Source organism: Petromyzon marinus (genome assembly GCF_048934315.1).
Source record: "Petromyzon marinus isolate PM22_M1 ecotype Great Lakes invasive population chromosome 85 unlocalized genomic scaffold, UKy_Petmar_22M1.pri1.0 chr85_unloc.1, whole genome shotgun sequence".
NCBI classification, from domain to species: domain Eukaryota; kingdom Metazoa; phylum Chordata; class Hyperoartia; order Petromyzontiformes; family Petromyzontidae; genus Petromyzon; species Petromyzon marinus.
This window is the reverse complement of record NW_027422646.1, coordinates 112,232-134,230: the sequence shown is the minus strand read 5'-3', so window position 1 is coordinate 134,230 and position 21,999 is coordinate 112,232. Positions and strand designations below refer to the sequence as shown.

General features: G+C 46.8%; 5 long non-coding RNA genes across 6 annotated transcripts; all 5 read left to right on the top strand.

Moving 5' to 3' along the window:
* The first annotated feature begins 11,999 nt into the window (after positions 1-11,999).
* Positions 12,000-12,878, top strand: LOC142908518 (uncharacterized). Its single transcript, XR_012931857.1, has 3 exons — positions 12,000-12,080; positions 12,136-12,251; positions 12,800-12,878. It is a non-coding gene; the product is annotated as an uncharacterized LOC142908518 (long non-coding RNA).
* Positions 12,879-13,164: 286 nt separating this feature from the next.
* LOC142908519 (uncharacterized) lies at positions 13,165-13,436 on the top strand. The gene is made up of 3 exons (XR_012931858.1): positions 13,165-13,239; positions 13,295-13,349; positions 13,408-13,436. It is a non-coding gene; the product is annotated as an uncharacterized LOC142908519 (long non-coding RNA).
* Positions 13,437-16,322: 2,886 nt separating this feature from the next.
* Positions 16,323-17,643, top strand: LOC142908517 (uncharacterized). 2 transcript variants are annotated; one of them, XR_012931856.1, is made up of 4 exons: positions 16,323-16,356; positions 17,122-17,199; positions 17,478-17,532; positions 17,588-17,643. It is a non-coding gene; the product is annotated as an uncharacterized LOC142908517 (long non-coding RNA). The 2 variants fall into 2 exon arrangements; XR_012931855.1 differs by lacking the exon at positions 17,478-17,532 and having other exon boundaries at positions 17,533-17,589.
* A 1,875-nt stretch (positions 17,644-19,518) lies between these two features.
* Positions 19,519-20,383, top strand: LOC142908515 (uncharacterized). Its single transcript, XR_012931853.1, has 4 exons — positions 19,519-19,593; positions 19,704-19,758; positions 20,036-20,090; positions 20,363-20,383. It is a non-coding gene; the product is annotated as an uncharacterized LOC142908515 (long non-coding RNA).
* Positions 20,384-20,604: 221 nt separating this feature from the next.
* On the top strand, positions 20,605-21,400 carry LOC142908516 (uncharacterized). Its single transcript, XR_012931854.1, has 4 exons — positions 20,605-20,686; positions 20,849-20,955; positions 21,234-21,288; positions 21,344-21,400. It is a non-coding gene; the product is annotated as an uncharacterized LOC142908516 (long non-coding RNA).
* Positions 21,401-21,999: the final 599 nt, after the last annotated feature.

Here is a 21,999-nt window from a genome sequence, read left to right as displayed (position 1 = left end):
GGCCATCTTGGTTTCAAAGTCGGCCATCTTGGAATTCCAAAGTCGGCCATCTTGGAATTCCAAATTCGTCTGTGTTGATATTCCAAAGTCGGCCATCTTGATATTCCAAAGTCGGCCATCTTGATATTCCAAAGTCGGCCATCTTGGTTCCAAAGTCGGCCATCTTGGTTCCAATGTCGGCCATATTGGTGTTCCAAAGTCGGCCATTTTGGTTATGAAGTCAGCCATCTTGTTATTCCAAGTCGGTCATCTTGATTCCAAAGTCGGCCATCTTGATTCCAAAAGGGGCCATCTTGGTTCAATGTCGGCCATCTTGGTCTTCCAAACTCAGCCATCTTGGTTTACAAAGTCGGCCATCAGGTTCCAACAACGGCCATCTTGGTTCCAAAGTCGGCCATCTTAGTATTCCAAAGTCGGCCATCTTAGTTCACAAAGTGGGCCATCTTTGTTCAAAAGTCGGCCATCTTGGTTCCAATGTCGGCCAGATTGGTATTGCAAAGTCGGCCATCTTGGTTCCAAAGTCGGCCATCTTGGTTCCAAAGTCGGCCATCCTGATTCAAAAGTCGGCCATCTTGGTTCCAAAGTCGACCATCTTAGAATTACAAAGTCGGCCATCTTAATATTCCAAATTCGGCCATCTTGGAATTCCAAAGTCGGCCATCTTGATGTTACAAAGTCGGCCATCTTGGATCCAAAGTCGGCCATCTTGATGTTACAAAGTCGGCCATCTTGGATCCAAAGTCGGCCATCTTGATATTCCAAAGTCGGCCATCTTGGATCCAAAGTCGGCCATCTTGATATTCCAAAGTCGGCCATCTTGGATCCAAAGTCGGCCATCTTGATGTTACAAAGTCGGCCATCTTGGATCCAAAGTCGGCCATCTTGGTTACAAAGTCGGCCATCTTGATTCCAAAGTCGTCCATCTTGAATCCAAAGTCGTCCATCTTGGTTCCAAAGTCGGCCATCTTGGTTACAAAGTCGGCCATCTTGGATACAAAGTCGGCCATCTTGATTCCAAAGTCGTCCATCTTGGTTCCAAAGTCGGCCATCTTGGTTCCAAAGTCGTCCATCTTGGTTCCAAAGTCGACCATTTTGGATCCAAAGTCGGCCATCTTGGTTCCAAAGTCGGCCATCTTGGATCCAAAGTCGGCCATCTTGGATACAAAGTCGTCCAACTTGATTCCAAAGTCGACCATCTAGGATCCAAAGTCGGCCATCTTGATATTTTAAAGTCGGCCATCTTGGTTCCAAAGTAAGCCATCTTGGAATTCCAAAGTCGGCCATCTTGGTATTCCAATTTCGGCCATCTTGGTTCCAAAGTCGGCCATCTTGGATCCAACGTCGACCATCTTGCATCCAAAGACGGCCGTCTAGATGCCAAAGTCGACCATCTTGGATCCAAAGTTGGAGATCTTGGTATTCCAAAGTCGGCCATCTTGGTTCCAAAGTCGGTCATCTTGGAATTTCAAAGTCAGCCATCTTGGTTCCTAAGTCGGCCATCTTGGTTTCAAAGTCGGTCATCTTTATTCCAAAGTCGGCCATCTTGGTTCCAAAGTCGGCCATCTTGGAATTCCAAAGTTGGTCATCTTGGTATTCCAAAGTCGGCCATTTTTCTTCCAACGTCGGCCATCTTGTTATTCCAAATTAGGCCATCTTGGTTTCAAAGTCGGCCATCTTGGAATTCAAAAGTCGGCCATCTTGGAATTCCAAAGTCGGCCATCTTGGAATTCCAAATTCGTCCATCTTGGTTCCAAAGTCGGCCATCTTGGTTATGATGTCGGCCATCTTGGTATTCCAAAGTCGGCCATCTTGGTTCACAAAGTTGGCCATCTTGGTTTCCTAAAACCAAGATGGACGACTTTGGAACAAATATGACCGCCTTTGGAATCAAGATGGCCGACTTTGTAATCAAGATGACCGACTTTGGAACCAAGATGGCCGACTTTGGAACCAAGATGGCCGACTTTGAACAAAGAGTGTCTGTGTGAGTCTCTGTGTGTCTCTGCGTGTGTGGGTGAGTCTGTGTGTCTCTGTGTGTGTCTGTGTGTCTCTGTGAGTCTCTGTGTGTGTCAGTGAGTCTCTGTGAGTCTCTGTGAGTGTCTGTGTCTCTGTGAGTCTCTCTGGGTGGATTATATACATTGGTGCCAAAAAATTTCAACACACACACTACACTGTACACTACACTAGACACAACGCTTCTATACAATACACTACCATACACTACACTATACACTACACTGCTACACTACACTACTATAGACTACACTACTATACACTACACTACTATACGATTCTATACACTATACTACCATACACTACACTGTGTATAGTGTAGTGTATAGTAGTGCAGTGTATAGCAGTGTATAGTAGTGTAGTGTATTGTAGTGTATAGTAGTGTATAGTGTAGTGTATAGTGTAGTGTATAGTGTAGTGTATAGTAGTGTAGTGCATAGTGTAGTGTATAGTAGTGTAGTAGTGTATTGTGTAGTGCAGTGTATAGTGTATGGTAGTGTAGTATAAAGTGTAGTGTATAGTGTAGTGTATAGTAGTGTATAGTAGTGTATAGAAGCATATAGTAGTGTAGTGTATAGTGTAGTGTATAGTAGCGTAGTGTCTGATGTAGTATCTAGTGTATAGTGTATTGTATAGTGTGGTGTCTAGTGCAGTGTAGTGTATAGTAGTGTAGTGTATAGTAGTGTAGTGTTAAGTATAGTGTATAGTGTAGTGTCTAGTGTAGTGTATAGTAGTGTAGTGTATAGTGTAGTGTATAGTAGTGTAGTGTATAGTAGTGTAGTGTATAGTAGTGTAGTGTATAGTGTAGTGTATAGTGTAGTGTAGTGTATAGTGTAGTGTGTATATTGAACTTCTTTGGCACCAATGTACATAGTCCACCCAGAGAGACTCACAGAGACTCACAGAGACACACAGAGACTCACAGAGACACACACAGAGACTCACAGAGACTCACAGAGATACACAGAGACTCACAGACACACACAGAGACTCACTGACACACACAGAGACTCACTGACACACACAAAGACTCACAGAGACTCACAGAGACTCACAGAGATACACAGAGACTCAGAGAGACTCACTGAGACTCACAGAGAAACTCTTCGTTCCAAAGTCGGCCATCTTGATTCCAAAGTCGGCCATCTTGGATCCAACGTCGGCCATCTTGCTTCCAAAGTCGGCCATCTTGGAATTCCCAAGTCGGCCATCTTGGTATTCCAAAGTCGGCCATTTTGGTATTCCAAAGTCGGCCATTTTGGTATTCCAAAGTTGGCCATCTTGATTCGAAAGGAGGCCATCTTGATTTTACAAAGTCGGCCATCTTGGTTCACAAAGTCGGCCATCTTGGTTTCCCGAAACCCACCACGTGGTTAACCGCCTCAGTATTTTCCATCGCGAAATAAAGACAAAGGTGGCGTTGTCTTTGTTCACTCTCAGTTTGGTCGGTTTATTTGAAAAAGACGAAAACAATTTCACAAATCCGTCCGAGCGGCGTTTCACGTGACGATCAAGTCTCGAATTAACTTTCATTATTTTACTGTTATAGTGTAGTAGTGTCTAGTGGTGTAGTAGTGTCCACTAGTGTGTAGTAGTGTATAGTAGTGTAGTGTATAGTAGTGTAGTGTATAGTAGTGTAGTGTTTAGTAGTGTAGTGTATAGTGTAGTGTATAGTGTAGTGTAGTAGTGTATAGTGTAGTGTAGCAGTGTATAGTGTAGTGTATAGTAGTGTATAGTAGTGTAGTGTATAGTGTAGTGTATAGTGTAATGTGTATGTTGACGTTCTTTGCCAACAATGTACATAGTCCACCCAGAGAGACTCACAGAGACTCAGAGACTCACAGAGACACACAGAGGCTCACAGAGACTCACAGAGATACACAGAGACTCAGAGACTCACACAGACTCACAGAGACACACAGAGACATACAGAGACACACAGAGACTCACACAGACTCACAGAGACACAGAGGCTCACAGAGACTCACAGAGATACACAGAGACTCAGAGACTCACACAGACTCACAGAGACACACAGAGGCTCACAGAGACTCACAGAGATACATAGAGCATCACAGAGATGCACAAAGACTCAGAGATTCATTGACACACACAGAGACTCACAGAGACACACTCAGACACACAGACTCACGGACACACACAGAGACACACAGAGACTTACAGAGACACAGAGACTCACAGAGACTCACACAGACTCACAGAGACACACAGAGGCTCACAGAGACTCACAGAGATGCACAAGACACACAGAGACTCATTGACACACACAGAGACTCACAGAGACTCACAGAGACACACACAGACACACAGATTCACCGACACACACAGAGACACACAGAGACTCACAGAGATACTCTTCGTTCCAAAGTCGGCCATCTTGGTTCCAAAGTCGGCCATCCTGATTTCAAAGTCGGCCATCTTGGTTCCAAAGTCGGCCATCTTGGTATTCCAAAGTCGGCCATCTTAGTTCACAAAGTCGGCCATCTTGGTTCCAATGTCGGCCATATTGGTATTCCAAAGTCGGCCATTTTGGTTATGAATTCAGCCATCTTGTTATTCCAAAGTCGGTCATCTTGATTGCAAAGGGGGCCATCTTGGTTCCAAAGTTGGCCATCTTGGTTTTCCAAACTCGGCCATCTTGTTTCACAAAATCGGCCATCTTGGTTCCAAAAACGGCCATCTTGGTTCCAAAGTCGACCATCTAAGTATTCCAAAGTCGGCCATCTTAGTTCACAAAGTCGGCCATCTTGGTTCAAAAGTCGGCCATTTTGGTTCCAATGTCGGCCATATTGGTATAACAAAGTCGGCCATCTTGATTCCAAAGTCGGTCATTTTCTTTCCATAGTCGGCCATCTTGCTTCCAAAGGCGGCCATCTTGCTTCCAAAGTCGGCCATCTTGGTTCCAAAGTCGGCCATCTTGGTTCCGAAGTCGGCCATTTTGGCTTTCCAAAGTCGGCCATCTTGGTATTCCAAAGTCGGCCATTTTGGTATTCCAAAGTCTGCCATCTTGGTTCCAAAGTCGGCCATCTTGGTATTCCAAAGTCGGCCATCTTGGAATTCCAAAGTCGGTCATCTTGGTTCACAAAGTCGGCCATCTTGGTTCACAAAGTCGGCCATCTTGGTTTCCCGAAACCCACCACGTGGTTAACTGCCTCAGTATTTTCCGTCGCTAAATAAAGACAAAGGTGGCGTTGTCTTTGTTCACTCTCGGTTTGGTCGGTTTATTTGAAAAAGACGAAAACAATTTCACAAATCCGTCCGAGCGGCGTTTCACGTGACGATAAAGCCTCGAATTAACTTTCATTATTTTACTGTTATAGTGTAGTAGTGTCTAGTGGTGTAGTAGTGTCCACTAGTGTGTAGTAGTGTAGTGTATGGCAGTGTTTAGTAGTGTAGTGTATAGTAGTTAATGTATTGTAGTTAGTGTATAGTGTAGTGTATAGTGTAGTGTATAGTGTAGTGTATAGTGTAGTGTATAGTGTAGTGTATAGTAGTGTATGGTGTAGTGTATAGTAGTGTAGTGTATAGTGTAGTGTATAGTGTAGTGTATAGTGTAGTGCATAGTGTAGTGTATAGTGTAGTGTATAGTAGTGTAGTGTATAGTGTAGTGTATAGTAGTGTAGTAGTGTATAGTAGTGTAGTAGTGTATAGTAGTGTAGTGTATAGTGTAGTGTATAGTAGTGTAGTGTATAGTAGTGTAGTGTATAGTAGTGTAGTGTATAGTGTAGTGTATAGTGTAGTGTATAGTGTAGTGTATAGTAGTGTAGTGTATAGTAGTATAGTAGTGTATAGTAGTGTAGTAGTGTATAGTAGTGTAGTGTATAGTTTAGTGTATAGTGTAGTGTATAGTGTAGTGTATAGTGTAGTGTATAGTGACGATCAAGTCTCGAATTAACTTTCATTATTTTACTGTTATAGTGTAGTTGTGTCTAGTAGTGTGTAGTAGTGTCCAGTAGTGTGTAGTAGTGTAGTGTATAGTAGTGTAGTGTATAGTGTAGTGTATAGTAGTGTAGTGTATAGTAGTGTAGTGTATAGTGTAGTGTATAGTGTAGTGTAGTGTATAGTGTAGTGTATAGTGACGATCAAGTCTCGAATTCACTTTCATTATTTTACTGTTATAGTGTAGTAGTGTCTAGTGGTGTAGTAGTGTCCACTAGTGTGTAGTAGTGTCCAGTAGTGTGTAGTAGTGTAGTGTATAGTAGTGTAGTGTATAGTGTAGTGTATAGTAGTGTAGTGTATAGTGTAGTGTATAGTGTAGTGTATAGTAGTGTAGTGTATAGTAGTGTATAGTAGTGTAGTGTATAGTGTAGTGTATAGTAGTGTAGTGTATAGTAGTGAGTGTATAGTAGTTAGTGTATAGTAGTGTAGTGTATAGTGTAGTGTATAGTGTAGTGTATAGTGTAGTGTAGTGTATAGTGTAGTGTATAGTGTAGTGTATAGTGTAGTGTGTAGTGTATAGTATAGTGTAGTGTATAGTGTAGTGTATAGTGTAGTGTGTAGTGTAGTGTATAGTGTAGTGTATAGTGTAGTGTATAGTGTAGTGTATAGTGTAGTGTATAGTGTAGTGTATAGTGACGATCAAGTCTCGAATTCACTTTCATTATTTTACTATTATAGTGTAGTACTGTCTAGTGGTGTAGTAGTGTCCAGTAGTGTGTAGTAGTGTAGTCTGTAGTAGTGTAGTGTATAGTAGTGTAAAGTAATGTAGTGTATAGTAGTGTAGTGTATAGTGTAGTGTATAGTAGTGTAGTGTATAGTAGTGTAAAGTAGTGTAGTGTTTAGTAGTGTAGTGTATAGTGTAGTGTATAGTAGTGTGTAGTAGTGTAGTGTCCAGTAGTGTGTAGTAGTGTAGTGTATAGTGTAGTGTGTAGTAGTGTAGTGTATAGTAGTGTAGTGTATAGTAGTGTAGTGTATAGTAGTGTATAGTGTAGTGTAAAGTAGTGTGGTGTATAGTAGTTTATAGTGTAGTGTATAATGTAATGTAGTAGTGTAGTGTATAGTGTAGTGTATAGTAGTGTAGTGTACAGTGTAGTGTATAGTAGTGTATAGTGTATAGTATAGTGTATAGTGTAGTGTATAGTAGTGTAGTGTATAGTGTAGTGTATAGAGTAGTGTATAGTGTAGTGTATAGTAGTGTAGTGTATAGTGTAGTGTATAGTAGTGTAGTGTATAGTAGTGTAAAGTAGTGTAGTGTGTGTAGTGTTTAGTTGTGTAGTGTATAGTGTAGTGTATAGTAGTGTAGTGTATAGTTATGTAAAGTAGTGTAGTGTATAGAAGCGTTGTGTCTAGTGTAGTATCTAGGTATAGTGTATTGTTCAGTGTAGTGTCTAGTGTAGTGTAAGTAGTGTATTGTATAGTGTAGTGCCTAGTGTAGTAGTGTAGTGTATAGTAGTGTATAGTAGTGTAGTGTATAGTGTAATGTGTATGTTGAAGTTCTTTGCCGCCAGTGTACATAGTCCACCGAGAAAGACTCACAGAGACACAGAGGCTCACAGAGACTCACAGAGATACACAGAGACTCAGAGACTCATACAGACTCACAGAGACACACACAGAGACATACAGAGACACACAGAGACACTCACAGAGACTCACAGAGACACACAGAGACACACACAGAGACTCACAGAGAGTCTCACAGAGACTCACAGAGACAAACAGAGACTCACAGAGACTCACAGACACTCACAGAGACTCACAGAGACCCACAGAGACACACAGAGACTCACAGAGACACACACAGAGACACACAGAGACACACAGAGACACTCACAGAGACTCACAGAGACACACAGAGACACACACAGAGACTCACAGAGTCTCACAGAGACTCACAGAGACAAACAGAGACTCACAGAGACTCATAGACACTCACAGAGACTCACAGAGACACACAGAGACACACGGAGCCACACACAGAGACACACACAGAGACACACAGAGACTCACAGAGACACACAGAGACACACAGAAACTAACAGAGACACACTCAGAGGCTCACAGAGACACACAGAGTCTCACAGAGACTCACAGAGACACACAGAGACTCACAGAGACTAACAGACACTCACAGAGACTCACATAGACACACAGAGACTCACAGAGGCACACAGAGACTCACAGAGACACAGAGACACACAGAGACATACACAGAGACACACAGAGACTCACAGAGACACACAGAGACACACGGAGACACACACAGAGACACACACAGAGACACACAGAGACTCACAGAGACACACAGAGACACACAGAGACTCACAGAGACACACTCAGAGACTCACAGAGACACACACAGAGACTCACAGACACACACAGAGACTCACAGAGACTAAGAGACACACACAGACACTCAGAGACCCACAGAGATACACAGAGACACACAGAAACACACAGATACTCACACAGAGACACACACAGAGACTCAGAGACACACACAGACACTCAGAGACACACAGAGATACACAGAGACTCACAAAGACTCACACAGAGACACAGAGAGAGACACACAGAGACTCACAGACACTCATAGAGACACAGAGACACAGAGACACACAGAAACACACAGAGACTCACAGAGACTCAGAGACTCACAGAGACTCAGAGACACACAGAGATACACAGAGACACACAGAGATAGACACACACAGAGACACACACAGAGACTCAACGAGACACACACAGAGACTCACAGAGACACACAGAGACACAGAGACTCACAGAGACTCACAGACACTCATACAGACAGAGATTCACAGAGACTCACAGAGACTCACAGAGACACACACAGAGACTCACAAAGACTCACACCGAGACACAGAGACTCACAGAGACTCACAGACACTGATACAGACAGAGATTCACAGAGATACACAGAGATACAGAGACACTCAGAGACACACAGAGACACAGAGGCTCACAGAGACTCACAGAGACACACAGAGACACACAGAGAGACTCACAGAGACACAGAGACTCACAGACACACACAGGGACTCACAGAAACACACAGAGATACACAGAGACACACAGAGACTCACAGAGACTCACAGAGACACACAGAAACACACAGAGACTCACACAGAGACACACACAGAGACTCAGAGACACACACAGACACTCAGAGACACACAGAGATACACACAGACACACAGAGACTCACAGAGACACATAGAGCCTCACAGAGACTCACATAGACTCAGAGACACACAGAGACTCAGAGACACACAGAGATACACAGAGACTCACAAAGACTCACACAGAGACACAGAGAGAGACACACAGAGACTCACAGACACTCATAGAGACACAGAGATACAGAGACACACAGAAACACACAGAGACTCACAGAGACTCAGAGACTCACAGAGACTCAGAGACACACAGAGATACACAGAGACACACAGAGATAGACACACACAGAGACACACACAGAGACTCAACGAGACACACACAGAGACTCACAGAGACACACAGAGACACAGAGACTCACAGAGACTCACAGACACTCATACAGACACAGAGATTCACAAAGACTCACAGAGACTCACAGAGACACACACAGAGACTCACAAAGACTCACACCGAGACACAGAGACTCACAGAGACTCACAGACACTCATACAGACAGAGATTCACAGAGATACACAGAGATACAGAGACACTCAGAGACACACAGAGACACAGAGGCTCACAGAGACTCACAGAGACACACAGAGACACACAGAGACACACAGAGAGACTCACAGAGACACAGAGACTCACAGACACACACAGAGACTCACAGACACACACAGAGATACACAGAGACACACAGAGACTCACAGAGACTCACAGAGACACACAGAGACACACAGAGACAAACAGAGACTCACAGAAACACATAGAGACTAACAGAGACACACAGAGACTCACAGAGACCCACAGAGACACACAGAGACACACAGAGACACACAGAGACTCACAGAGACACACAGAGAGACTCACAAAGACTCACAAAGACTCACACACAGAGACACAGAGACTCACAGAGACTCACAGAGACACACAGAGACACACAGAGACACACAGAAACACACAGAGACACACAGAGATACACAGAGACACACAGAGATACAAACAGAGACTCACACAGAGACACAGAGATAGACACACACAGAGACTCACACAGAGACTCACAGAGACACACAGACACTCATACAGACACAGAGACACACAGAGACTCACAAAGACTCAGAGACACACAGAGACTCACAGAGACTCACAGACACTCATACAGACACAGAGATTCACAGAGATACACAGAGACACACAGAGACTCACAGACACTCACAATGACTCACACAGAGACACACAGAGAGACACACAGAGACTCACAGACACTCATAGAGACACACAGAGACTCACAGAGACTCACAGACACTCATACAGACACAGAGATTCACAGAGACACACAGAGACTCACAGACACTCACAAAGACTCACACAGAGACACACAGAGAGACTCACAGAGACACTCACAGAGACACACAGAGACACAGAGACACACAGAGACTCACAAAGACACACAGAGACACACAGAGACTCACAGAGACACACAGAGACTCACAGACACACAAAGACACACAGAGACACACAGACACACACACAGACTCAGAGACACACAGAGACACTCATACAGACACAGAGATTCACAGAGACACACAGAGACACTCACAGAGAGGCTCACACAGAGACACACAGAGACTCACACAGAGATACACAGAGACACACACAGAGACTCACACAGAGATACACAGAGACTCACAGAGACACACAGAGACACAGAGAGACACTCACAGAGACTCACAGACACTCATACAGAGACAGAGACTCACAGAGACACACAGAGACACACAGAGACACTCAGAGACACACAGAGAGACTCACAGAGACACACAGACACTCATAGAGACACACAGAGACTCACAGAGACTCACAGACACTCATACAGACACAGAGACTCACAGAGACTCACAGAAACTCAGAGACACTCAGAGACACACAGAGAGACTCACAGAGACACACAGAGACACACACAGAGACACACAGAGACTCACAGAGACTCACAGACACTCATACAGACACAGAGATTCACAGAGACTCACAGAGACACACAGAGACTCAGAGACACTCACAAAGACTCACACAGAGACACACAGAGAGACACACAGAGACTCACAGACACTCATAGAGACACACAGAGACTCACAGAGACTCACAGACACTCATACAGACACAGAGACTCACAGAGACACACAGAGACATACACAGACACTCATACAGACATAGAGACACACAGAGACACACAGACACTCATACAGACACAGAGACACATAGAGACACACACACAGAGACACACAGAGACACACAGAGACACTCACAGAGACACAGGAGGGGCTCCTGCCCCCTGGCCCGGAACGTCGAGCACAGCCACCCGATTTGCGGGCAGCTGTTGCCGGAGTGTGAAGGGGAGGGGGAGGAGGAGTGTGAAGGGGAGGGGGGGGAGTGTGAAGGGGAGGGGGAGTGTGAAGGGGAGGGGGGGGAGTGGGAGGGGGAGGGGGAGGAGTGTGAAGGGGAGGGGGGGGAGGAGTGTGAAGGGGAGGGGGGGGGGAGTGTGAAGGGGAGGGGGAGTGTGAAGGGGGGGGGGAGGAGTGTGAAGGGGAGGGGGGGGAGTGTGAAGGGGAGGGGGGGGGAGGAGTGTGAGGGGGAGGGGGAGTGTGAAGGGTTTGTGTGGAGGCTTTGCCTTGTGGTGAATTCAACAGCTGGTGGTGGTGTAGTAGTTTGTGTGGAGGCTTTGCCTTGTGGTGAATTCAACAGCTGGTGGTGGTGTAGTAGTTTGTGTGGAGGTTTTGCCCTGTGGTGAATTCAACAGCTGGTGGTGTAGTAGTTTGTGTGGAGGTTTTGCCCTGTGGTGAATTCAACAGCTGGTGGTGTAGTAGTTTGTGTGGAGGTTTTGCCCTGTGGTGAATTCAACAGCTGGTGGTGTAGTAGTTTGTGTGGAGGTTTTGCCCTGTGGTGAATTCAACAGCTGGTGGTGGTGTAGTAGTTTGTGTGGAGGTTTTGCCCTGTGGTGAATTCAACAACAGCTGGTGGTGGTGTAGTAGTTTGTGTGGAGGCTTTGCCCTGTGGTGAATTCAACAGCAGCTGGTGGTGGTGTAGTAGTTTGTGTGGAGGTTTTGCCCTGTGGTGAATTCAACAACAGCTGTGGTGTAGTAGTTTGTGTGGAGGCTTTGCCCTGTGGTGAATCCAACAGCTGGTGGTGTAGTAGTTTGTGTGGAGGCTTTTGCCCTGTGGTGAATTCAACAGCTGGTGGTGGTGTAGTAGTTTGTGTGGAGGCTTTGCCCTGTGGTGAATTCATCAACAGCTGGTGGTGGTGTAGTAGTTTGTGTGGAGGCTTTGCCCTGTGGTGAATTCAACAGCAGGTGGTGGTGTAGTAGTTTGTGTGGAGGTTTTGCCCTGTGGTGAATTCAACAACAGGTGGTGGTGTAGTAGTTTGTGTGGAGGCTTTGCCCTGCGGTGAATTCAACAGCTGGTGGTGGTGTAGTAGTTTGTGTGGAGGCTTTGCCCTGTGGTGAATTCAACAGCTGGTGGTGTAGTAGTTTGTGTGGAGGCTTTTGCCCTGTGGTGAATTCAACAGCTGGTGGTGGTGTAGTAGTTTGTGTGGAGGTTTTGCCCTGTGGTGAATTCAACAGCTGGTGGTGGTGTAGTAGATTGTGTGGAGGCTTTGCCCTGTGGTGAATTCAACAGCTGGTGGTGGTGTAGTAGTTTGTGTGGAGGTTTTGCCCTGTGGTGAATTCAACAGCTGGTGGTGGTGTAGTAGTTTGTGTGGAGGTTTTGCCCTGTGGTGAATTCAACAGCAGCTGGTGGTGTAGGAGTTTGTGTGGAGGTTTTGCCCTGTGGTGAATTCAACAGCTGGTGGTGGTGTAGTAGTTTGTGTGGAGGTTTTGCCCTGTGGTGAATTCAACAGCTGGTGGTGGTGTAGTAGTTTGTGTGGAGGTTTTGCCCTGTGGTGAATTCAACAGCTGGTGGTGGTGTAGTAGTTTGTGTGGAGGTTTTGCCCTGTGGTGAATTCAACAGCTGGTGGTGGTGTAGTAGTTTGTGTGGAGGTTTTGCCCTGTGGTGAATTCAACAGCTGGTGGTGGTGTAGTAGTTTGTGTGGTGGTTTTGCCCTGTGGTGAATTCAACAGCAGCTGGTGGTGTAGTAGTTTGTGTGGAGGCTTTGCCCTGTGGTGAATTCAACAGCTGGTGGTGGTGTAGTAGTTTGTGTGGAGGTTTTGCCCTGTGGTGAATTCAACAGCAGCTGGTGGTGGTGTAGTAGTTTGTGTGGAGGCTTTGCCCTGTGGTGAATTCAACAGCTGGTGGTGTAGTAGTTTGTGTGGAGGCTTTTGCCCTGTGGTGAATTCAACAGCTGGTGGTGTAGTAGTTTGTGTGGAGGTTTTGCCCTGTGGTGAATTCAACAGCTGGTGGTGGTGTAGTAGTTTGTGTGGAGGTTTTGCCCTGTGGTGAATTCAACAGCTGGTGGTGGTGTAGTAGTTTGTGTGGAGGTTTTGCCCTGTGGTGAATTCAACAGCTGGTGGTGTAGTAGTTTGTGTGGAGGTTTTGCCCTGTGGTGAATTCAACAGCTGGTGGTGTAGTAGTTTGTGTGGAGGCTTTGCCCTGTGGTGAATTCAACAGCTGGTGGTGTAGTAGTTTGTGTGGAGGTTTTGCCCTGTGGTGAATTCAACAGCTGGTGGTGGTGTAGTAGTTTGTGTGGAGGTTTTGCCCTGTGGTGAATTCAACAGCTGGTGGTGTAGTAGTTTGTGTGGAGGTTTTGCCCTGTGGTGAATTCAACAGCTGGTGGTGTAGTAGTTTGTGTGGAGGTTTTGCCCTGTGGTGAATTCAACAGCTGGTGGTGGTGTAGTAGTTTGTGTGGAGGTTTTGCCCTGTGGTGAATTCAACAGCTGGTGGTGGTGTAGTAGTTTGTGTGGAGGTTTTGCCCTGTGGTGAATTCAACAGCTGGTGGTGTAGTAGTTTGTGTGGAGGTTTTGCCCTGTGGTGAATTCAACAGCTGGTGGTGGTGTAGTAGTTTGTGTGGAGGTTTTGCCCTGTGGTGAATTCAACAGCTGGTGGTGTAGTAGTTTGTGTGGAGGCTTTGCCCTGTGGTGAATTCAACAGCTGGTGGTGTAGTAGTTTGTGTGGAGGTTTTGCCCTGTGGTGAATTCAACAGCTGGTGGTGGTGTAGTAGTTTGTGTGGAGGTTTTGCCCTGTGGTGAATTCAACAGCTGGTGGTGGTGTAGTAGTTTGTGTGGAGGTTTTGCCCTGTGGTGAATTCAACAGCTGGTGGTGGTGTAGTAGATTGTGTGGAGGCTTTGCCCTGTGGTGAATTCAACAGCTGGTGGTGGTGTAGTAGTTTGTGTGGAGGTTTTGCCCTGTGGTGAATTCAACAGCTGGTGGTGGTGTAGTAGTTTGTGTGGAGGTTTTGCCCTGTGGTGAATTCAACAGCTGGTGGTGGTGTAGGAGTTTGTGTGGAGGTTTTGCCCTGTGGTGAATTCAACAGCTGGTGGTGGTGTAGTCGTTTGTGTGGAGGTTTTGCCCTGTGGTGAATTCAACAGCTGGTGGTGGTGTAGTAGTTTGTGTGGAGGTTTTGCCCTGTGGTGAATTCAACAGCTGGTGGTGGTGTAGTAGTTTGTGTGGAGGTTTTGCCCTGTGGTGAATTCAACAGCTGGTGGTGGTGTAGTAGTTTGTGTGGAGGTTTTGCCCTGTGGTGAATTCAACAGCTGGTGGTGGTGTAGTAGTTTGTGTGGTGGTTTTGCCCTGTGGTGAATTCAACAGCAGCTGGTGGTGTAGTAGTTTGTGTGGAGGCTTTGCCCTGTGGTGAATTCAACAGCTGGTGGTGGTGTAGTAGTTTGTGTGGAGGTTTTGCCCTGTGGTGAATTCAACAGCAGCACGTGGTGTAGTAGTTTGTGTGGAGGTTTTGCCCTGTGGTGAATTCAACAGCAGCTGGTGGTGTAGTAGTTTGTGTGGAGGTTTTGCCCTGTGGTGAATTCAACAGCTGGTGGTGGTGTAGTAGTTTGTGTGGAGGTTTTGCCCTGTGGTGAATTCAACAGCAGCTGGTGGTGTAGTAGTTTGTGTGGAGGTTTTGCCCTGTGGTGAATTCAACAGCTGGTGGTGTAGTAGTTTGTGTGGAGGTTTTGCCCTGTGGTGAATTCAACAGCAGCTGGTGGTGTAGTAGTTTGTGTGGAGGTTTTGCCCTGTGGTGAATTCAACAGCTTATGGTGGTGTAGTAGTTTGTGTGGAGGCTTTGCCCTGTGGTGAATTCAACAACAGCTGGTGGTGTAGTAGTTTGTGTGGAGGCTTTGCCCTGTGGTGAATTCAACAGCTGGTGGTGTAGTAGTTTGTGTGGAGGTTTTGCCCTGTGGTGAATTCAACAGCAGCTGGTGGTGTAGTAGTTTGTGTGGAGGCTTTGCCCTGTGGTGAATTCAACAACAGCTGGTGGTGTAGTAGTTTGTGTGGAGGCTTTGCCCTGTGGTGAATTCAACAGCTGGTGGTGTAGTAGTTTGTGTGGAGGCTTTGCCCTGTGGTGAATTCAACAGCTGGTGGTGTAGTAGTTTGTGTGGAGGTTTTGCCCTGTGGTGAATTCAACAACAGCTGGTGGTGTAGTAGTTTGTGTGGAGGCTTTGCCCTGTGGTGAATTCAACAGCTGGTGGTGTAGTAGTTTGTGTGGAGGTTTTGCCCTGTGGTGAATTCAACAGCTGGTGGTGTAGTAGTTTGTGTGGAGGTTTTGCCCTGTGGTGAATTCAACAGCAGCTGGTGGTGTAGTAGTTTGTGTGGTGGCTTTGCCCTGTGGTGAATTCAACAGCTGGTGGTGTAGTAGTTTGTGTGGAGGTTTTGCCCTGTGGTGAATTCAACAGCTGGTGGTGTAGTAGTTTGTGTGGAGGTTTTGCCCTGTGGTGAATTCAACAGCAGCTGGTGGTGGTGTAGTAGTTTGTGTGGAGGTTTTGCCCTGTGGTGAATTCAACAACAGCTGTGGTGTAGTAGTTTGTGTGGAGGCTTTGCCCTGTGGTGAATCCAACAGCTGGTGGTGTAGTAGTTTGTGTGGAGGCTTTTGCCCTGTGGTGAATTCAACAGCTGGTGGTGGTGTAGTAGTTTGTGTGGAGGCTTTGCCCTGTGGTGAATTCATCAACAGCTGGTGGTGGTGTAGTAGTTTGTGTGGAGGCTTTGCCCTGTGGTGAATTCAACAGCAGGTGGTGGTGTAGTAGTTTGTGTGGAGGTTTTGCCCTGTGGTGAATTCAACAACAGGTGGTGGTGTAGTAGTTTGTGTGGAGGCTTTGCCCTGTGGTGAATTCAACAGCTGGTGGTGGTGTAGTAGTTTGTGTGGAGGCTTTGCCCTGTGGTGAATTCAACAGCTGGTGGTGTAGTAGTTTGTGTGGAGGCTTTTGCCCTGTGGTGAATTCAACAGCTGGTGGTGGTGTAGTAGTTTGTGTGGAGGTTTTGCCCTGTGGTGAATTCAACAGCTGGTGGTGGTGTAGTAGATTGTGTGGAGGCTTTGCCCTGTGGTGAATTCAACAGCTGGTGGTGGTGTAGTAGTTTGTGTGGAGGTTTTGCCCTGTGGTGAATTCAACAGCTGGTGGTGGTGTAGTAGTTTGTGTGGAGGTTTTGCCCTGTGGTGAATTCAACAGCAGCTGGTGGTGTAGGAGTTTGTGTGGAGGTTTTGCCCTGTGGTGAATTCAACAGCTGGTGGTGGTGTAGTAGTTTGTGTGGAGGTTTTGCCCTGTGGTGAATTCAACAGCTGGTGGTGGTGTAGTAGTTTGTGTGGAGGTTTTGCCCTGTGGTGAATTCAACAGCTGGTGGTGGTGTAGTAGTTTGTTTGGAGGTTTTGCCCTGTGGTGAATTCAACAGCTGGTGGTGGTGTAGTAGTTTGTGTGGAGGTTTTGCCCTGTGGTGAATTCAACAGCTGGTGGTGGTGTAGTAGTTTGTGTGGTGGTTTTGCCCTGTGGTGAATTCAACAGCAGCTGGTGGTGTAGTAGTTTGTGTGGAGGCTTTGCCCTGTGGTGAATTCAACAGCTGGTGGTGTAGTAGTTTGTGTGGAGGTTTTGCCCTGTGGTGAATTCAACAGCTGGTGGTGTAGTAGTTTGTGTGGAGGTTTTGCCCTGTGGTGAATTCAACAGCAGCTGGTGGTGGTGTAGTAGTTTGTGTGGAGGTTTTGCCCTGTGGTGAATTCAACAACAGCTGTGGTGTAGTAGTTTGTGTGGAGGCTTTGCCCTGTGGTGAATCCAACAGCTGGTGGTGTAGTAGTTTGTGTGGAGGCTTTTGCCCTGTGGTGAATTCAACAGCTGGTGGTGGTGTAGTAGTTTGTGTGGAGGCTTTGCCCTGTGGTGAATTCATCAACAGCTGGTGGTGGTGTAGTAGTTTGTGTGGAGGCTTTGCCCTGTGGTGAATTCAACAGCAGGTGGTGGTGTAGTAGTTTGTGTGGAGGTTTTGCCCTGTGGTGAATTCAACAACAGGTGGTGGTGTAGTAGTTTGTGTGGAGGCTTTGCCCTGTGGTGAATTCAACAGCTGGTGGTGGTGTAGTAGTTTGTGTGGAGGCTTTGCCCTGTGGTGAATTCAACAGCTGGTGGTGTAGTAGTTTGTGTGGAGGCTTTTGCCCTGTGGTGAATTCAACAGCTGGTGGTGGTGTAGTAGTTTGTGTGGAGGTTTTGCCCTGTGGTGAATTCAACAGCTGGTGGTGGTGTAGTAGATTGTGTGGAGGCTTTGCCCTGTGGTGAATTCAACAGCTGGTGGTGGTGTAGTAGTTTGTGTGGAGGTTTTGCCCTGTGGTGAATTCAACAGCTGGTGGTGGTGTAGTAGTTTGTGTGGAGGTTTTGCCCTGTGGTGAATTCAACAGCAGCTGGTGGTGTAGGAGTTTGTGTGGAGGTTTTGCCCTGTGGTGAATTCAACAGCTGGTGGTGGTGTAGTAGTTTGTGTGGAGGTTTTGCCCTGTGGTGAATTCAACAGCTGGTGGTGGTGTAGTAGTTTGTGTGGAGGTTTTGCCCTGTGGTGAATTCAACAGCTGGTGGTGGTGTAGTAGTTTGTGTGGAGGTTTTGCCCTGTGGTGAATTCAACAGCTGGTGGTGGTGTAGTAGTTTGTGTGGAGGTTTTGCCCTGTGGTGAATTCAACAGCTGGTGGTGGTGTAGTAGTTTGTGTGGTGGTTTTGCCCTGTGGTGAATTCAACAGCAGCTGGTGGTGTAGTAGTTTGTGTGGAGGCTTTGCCCTGTGGTGAATTCAACAGCTGGTGGTGGTGTAGTAGTTTGTGTGGAGGTTTTGCCCTGTGGTGAATTCAACAGCAGCTGGTGGTGGTGTAGTAGTTTGTGTGGAGGCTTTGCCCTGTGGTGAATTCAACAGCTGGTGGTGTAGTAGTTTGTGTGGAGGCTTTTGCCCTGTGGTGAATTCAACAGCTGGTGGTGTAGTAGTTTGTGTGAAGGTTTTGCCCTGTGGTGAATTCAACAGCAGCTGGTGGTGGTGTAGTAGTTTGTGTGGAGGCTTTGCCCTGTGGTGAATTCAACAGCTGGTGGTGTAGTAGTTTGTGTGGAGGCTTTTGCCCTGTGGTGAATTCAACAGCTGGTGGTGTAGTAGTTTGTGTGGAGGTTTTGCCCTGTGGTGAATTCAACAACAGCTGGTGGTGTAGTAGTTTGTGTGGAGGTTTTGCCCTGTGGTGAATTCAACAGCAGCTGGTGGTGTAGTAGTTTGTGTGGAGGTTTTGCCCTGTGGTGAATTCAACAGCTGGTGGTGGTGTAGTAGTTTGTGTGGAGGCTTTTGCCCTGTGGTGAATTCAACAGCTGGTGGTGTAGTAGTTTGTGTGGAGGTTTTGCCCTGTGGTGAATTCAACAGCTGGTGGTGTAGTAGTTTGTGTGGAGGTTTTGCCCTGTGGTGAATTCAACAGCTGGTGGTGTAGTAGTTTGTGTGGAGGTTTTGCCCTGTGGTGAATTCAACAGCAGCTGGTGGTGTAGTAGTTTGTGTGGAGGCTTTGCCCTGTGGTGAATTCAACAGCTGGTGGTGGTGTAGTAGTTTGTGTGGAGGTTTTGCCCTGTGGTGAATTCAACAGCTGGTGGTGTAGTAGTTTGTGTGGAGGTTTTGCCCTGTGGTGAATTCAACAGCTGGTGGTGTAGTAGTTTGTGTGGAGGTTTTGCCCTGTGGTGAATTCAACAGCAGCTGGTGGTGTAGTAGTTTGTGTGGAGGCTTTGCCCTGTGGTGAATTCAACAGCTGGTGGTGGTGTAGTAGTTTGTGTGGAGGTTTTGCCCTGTGGTGAATTCAACAGCTGGTGGTGTAGTAGTTTGTGTGGAGGTTTTGCCCTGTGGTGAATTCAACAGCAGCTGGTGGTGTAGTAGTTTGTGTGGAGGCTTTGCCCTGTGGTGAATTCAACAGCTGGTGGTGGTGTAGTAGTTTGTGTGGAGGTTTTGCCCTGTGGTGAATTCAACAGCTGGTGGTGTAGTAGTTTGTGTGGAGGTTTTGCCCTGTGGTGAATTCAACAGCTGGTGGTGTAGTAGTTTGTGTGGAGGTTTTGCCCTGTGGTGAATTCAACAGCAGCTGGTGGTGTAGTAGTTTGTGTGGAGGCTTTGCCCTGTGGTGAATTCAACAGCTGGTGGTGGTGTAGTAGTTTGTGTGGAGGTTTTGCCCTGTGGTGAATTCAACAACAGCTGGTGGTGTAGTAGTTTGTGTGGAGGTTTTGCCCTGTGGTGAATTCAACAGCTGGTGGTGGTGTAGTAGTTTGTGTGGAGGCTTTGCCCTGTGGTGAATTCAACAGCTGGTGGTGTAGTAGTTTGTGTGGAGGTTTTTGCCCTGTGGTGAATTCAACAGCTTGTGGTGGTGTAGTAGTTTGTGTGGAGGTTTTTGCCCTGTGGTGAATTCAACAGCTGGTGGTGGTGTAGTAGTTTGTGTGGAGGTTTTGCCCTGTGGTGAATTCAACAGCAGCTGGTGGTGGTGTAGTAGTTTGTGTGGAGGCTTTGCCCTGTGGTGAATTCAACAGCTGGTGGTGGTGTAGTAGTTTGTGTGGAGGTTTTGCCCTGTGGTGAATTCAACAACAGCTGGTGGTGTAGTAGTTTGTTTGGAGGCTTTGCCCTGTGGTGAATTCAACAGCTGGTGGTGTAGTAGTTTGTGTGGAGGTTTTGCCCTGTGGTGAATTCAACAGCTGGTGGTGGTGTAGTAGTTTGTGTGGAGGCTTTGCCCTGTGGTGAATTCAACAGCTGGTGGTGGTGTAGTAGTTTGTGTGGAGGCTTTGCCCTGTGGTGAATTCAACATCTGGTGGTGGTGTAGTAGTTTTTGTGGAGGTTTTGCCCTGTGGTGAATTCAACAGCTGGTGGTGTAGTAGTTTGTGTGGAGGTTTTGCCCTGTGGTGAATTCAACAGCTGGTGGTGGTGTAGTAGTTTGTGTGGAGGTTTTGCCCTGTGGTGAATTCAACAGCAGCTGGTGGTGGTGTAGTAGTTTGTGTGGAGGTTTTGCCCTGTGGTGAATTCAACAACAGCTGTGGTGTAGTAGTTTGTGTGGAGGCTTTGCCCTGTGGTGAATCCAACAGCTGGTGGTGTAGTAGTTTGTGTGGAGGCTTTTGCCCTGTGGTGAATTCAACAGCTGGTGGTGTAGTAGTTTGTGTGGAGGTTTTGCCCTGTGGTGAATTCAACAGCTGGTGGTGGTGTAGTAGTTTGTGTGGAGGCTTTGCCCTGTGGTGAATTCAACAGCTGGTGGTGTAGTAGTTTGTGTGGAGGCTTTGCCCTGTGGTGAATTCAACATCTGGTGGTGGTGTAGTAGTTTGTGTGGAGGTTTTGCCCTGTGGTGAATTCAACAGCTGGTGGTGTAGTAGTTTGTGTGGAGGTTTTGCCCTGTGGTGAATTCAACAGCTGGTGGTGGTGTAGTAGTTTGTGTGGAGGTTTTGCCCTGTGGTGAATTCAACAGCAGCTGGTGGTGGTGTAGTAGTTTGTGTGGAGGTTTTGCCCTGTGGTGAATTCAACAACAGCTGTGGTGTAGTAGTTTGTGTGGAGGCTTTGCCCTGTGGTGAATCCAACAGCTGGTGGTGTAGTAGTTTGTGTGGAGGCTTTTGCCCTGTGGTGAATTCAACAGCTGGTGGTGGTGTAGTAGTTTGTGTGGAGGCTTTGCCCTGTGGTGAATTCATCAACAGCTGGTGGTGGTGTAGTAGTTTGTGTGGAGGCTTTGCCCTGTGGTGAATTCAACAGCAGGTGGTGGTGTAGTAGTTTGTGTGGAGGTTTTGCCCTGTGGTGAATTCAACAACAGGTGGTGGTGTAGTAGTTTGTGTGGAGGCTTTGCCCTGTGGTGAATTCAACAGCTGGTGGTGGTGTAGTAGTTTGTGTGGAGGCTTTGCCCTGTGGTGAATTCAACAGCTGGTGGTGTAGTAGTTTGTGTGGAGGCTTTTGCCCTGTGGTGAATTCAACAGCTGGTGGTGGTGTAGTAGTTTGTGTGGAGGTTTTGCCCTGTGGTGAATTCAACAGCTGGTGGTGGTGTAGTAGATTGTGTGGAGGCTTTGCCCTGTGGTGAATTCAACAGCTGGTGGTGGTGTAGTAGTTTGTGTGGAGGTTTTGCCCTGTGGTGAATTCAACAGCTGGTGGTGGTGTAGTAGTTTGTGTGGAGGTTTTGCCCTGTGGTGAATTCAACAGCAGCTGGTGGTGTAGGAGTTTGTGTGGAGGTTTTGCCCTGTGGTGAATTCAACAGCTGGTGGTGGTGTAGTAGTTTGTGTGGAGGTTTTGCCCTGTGGTGAATTCAACAGCTGGTGGTGGTGTAGTAGTTTGTGTGGAGGTTTTGCCCTGTGGTGAATTCAACAGCTGGTGGTGGTGTAGTAGTTTGTGTGGAGGTTTTGCCCTGTGGTGAATTCAACAGCTGGTGGTGGTGTAGTAGTTTGTGTGGAGGTTTTGCCCTGTGGTGAATTCAACAGCTGGTGGTGGTGTAGTAGTTTGTGTGG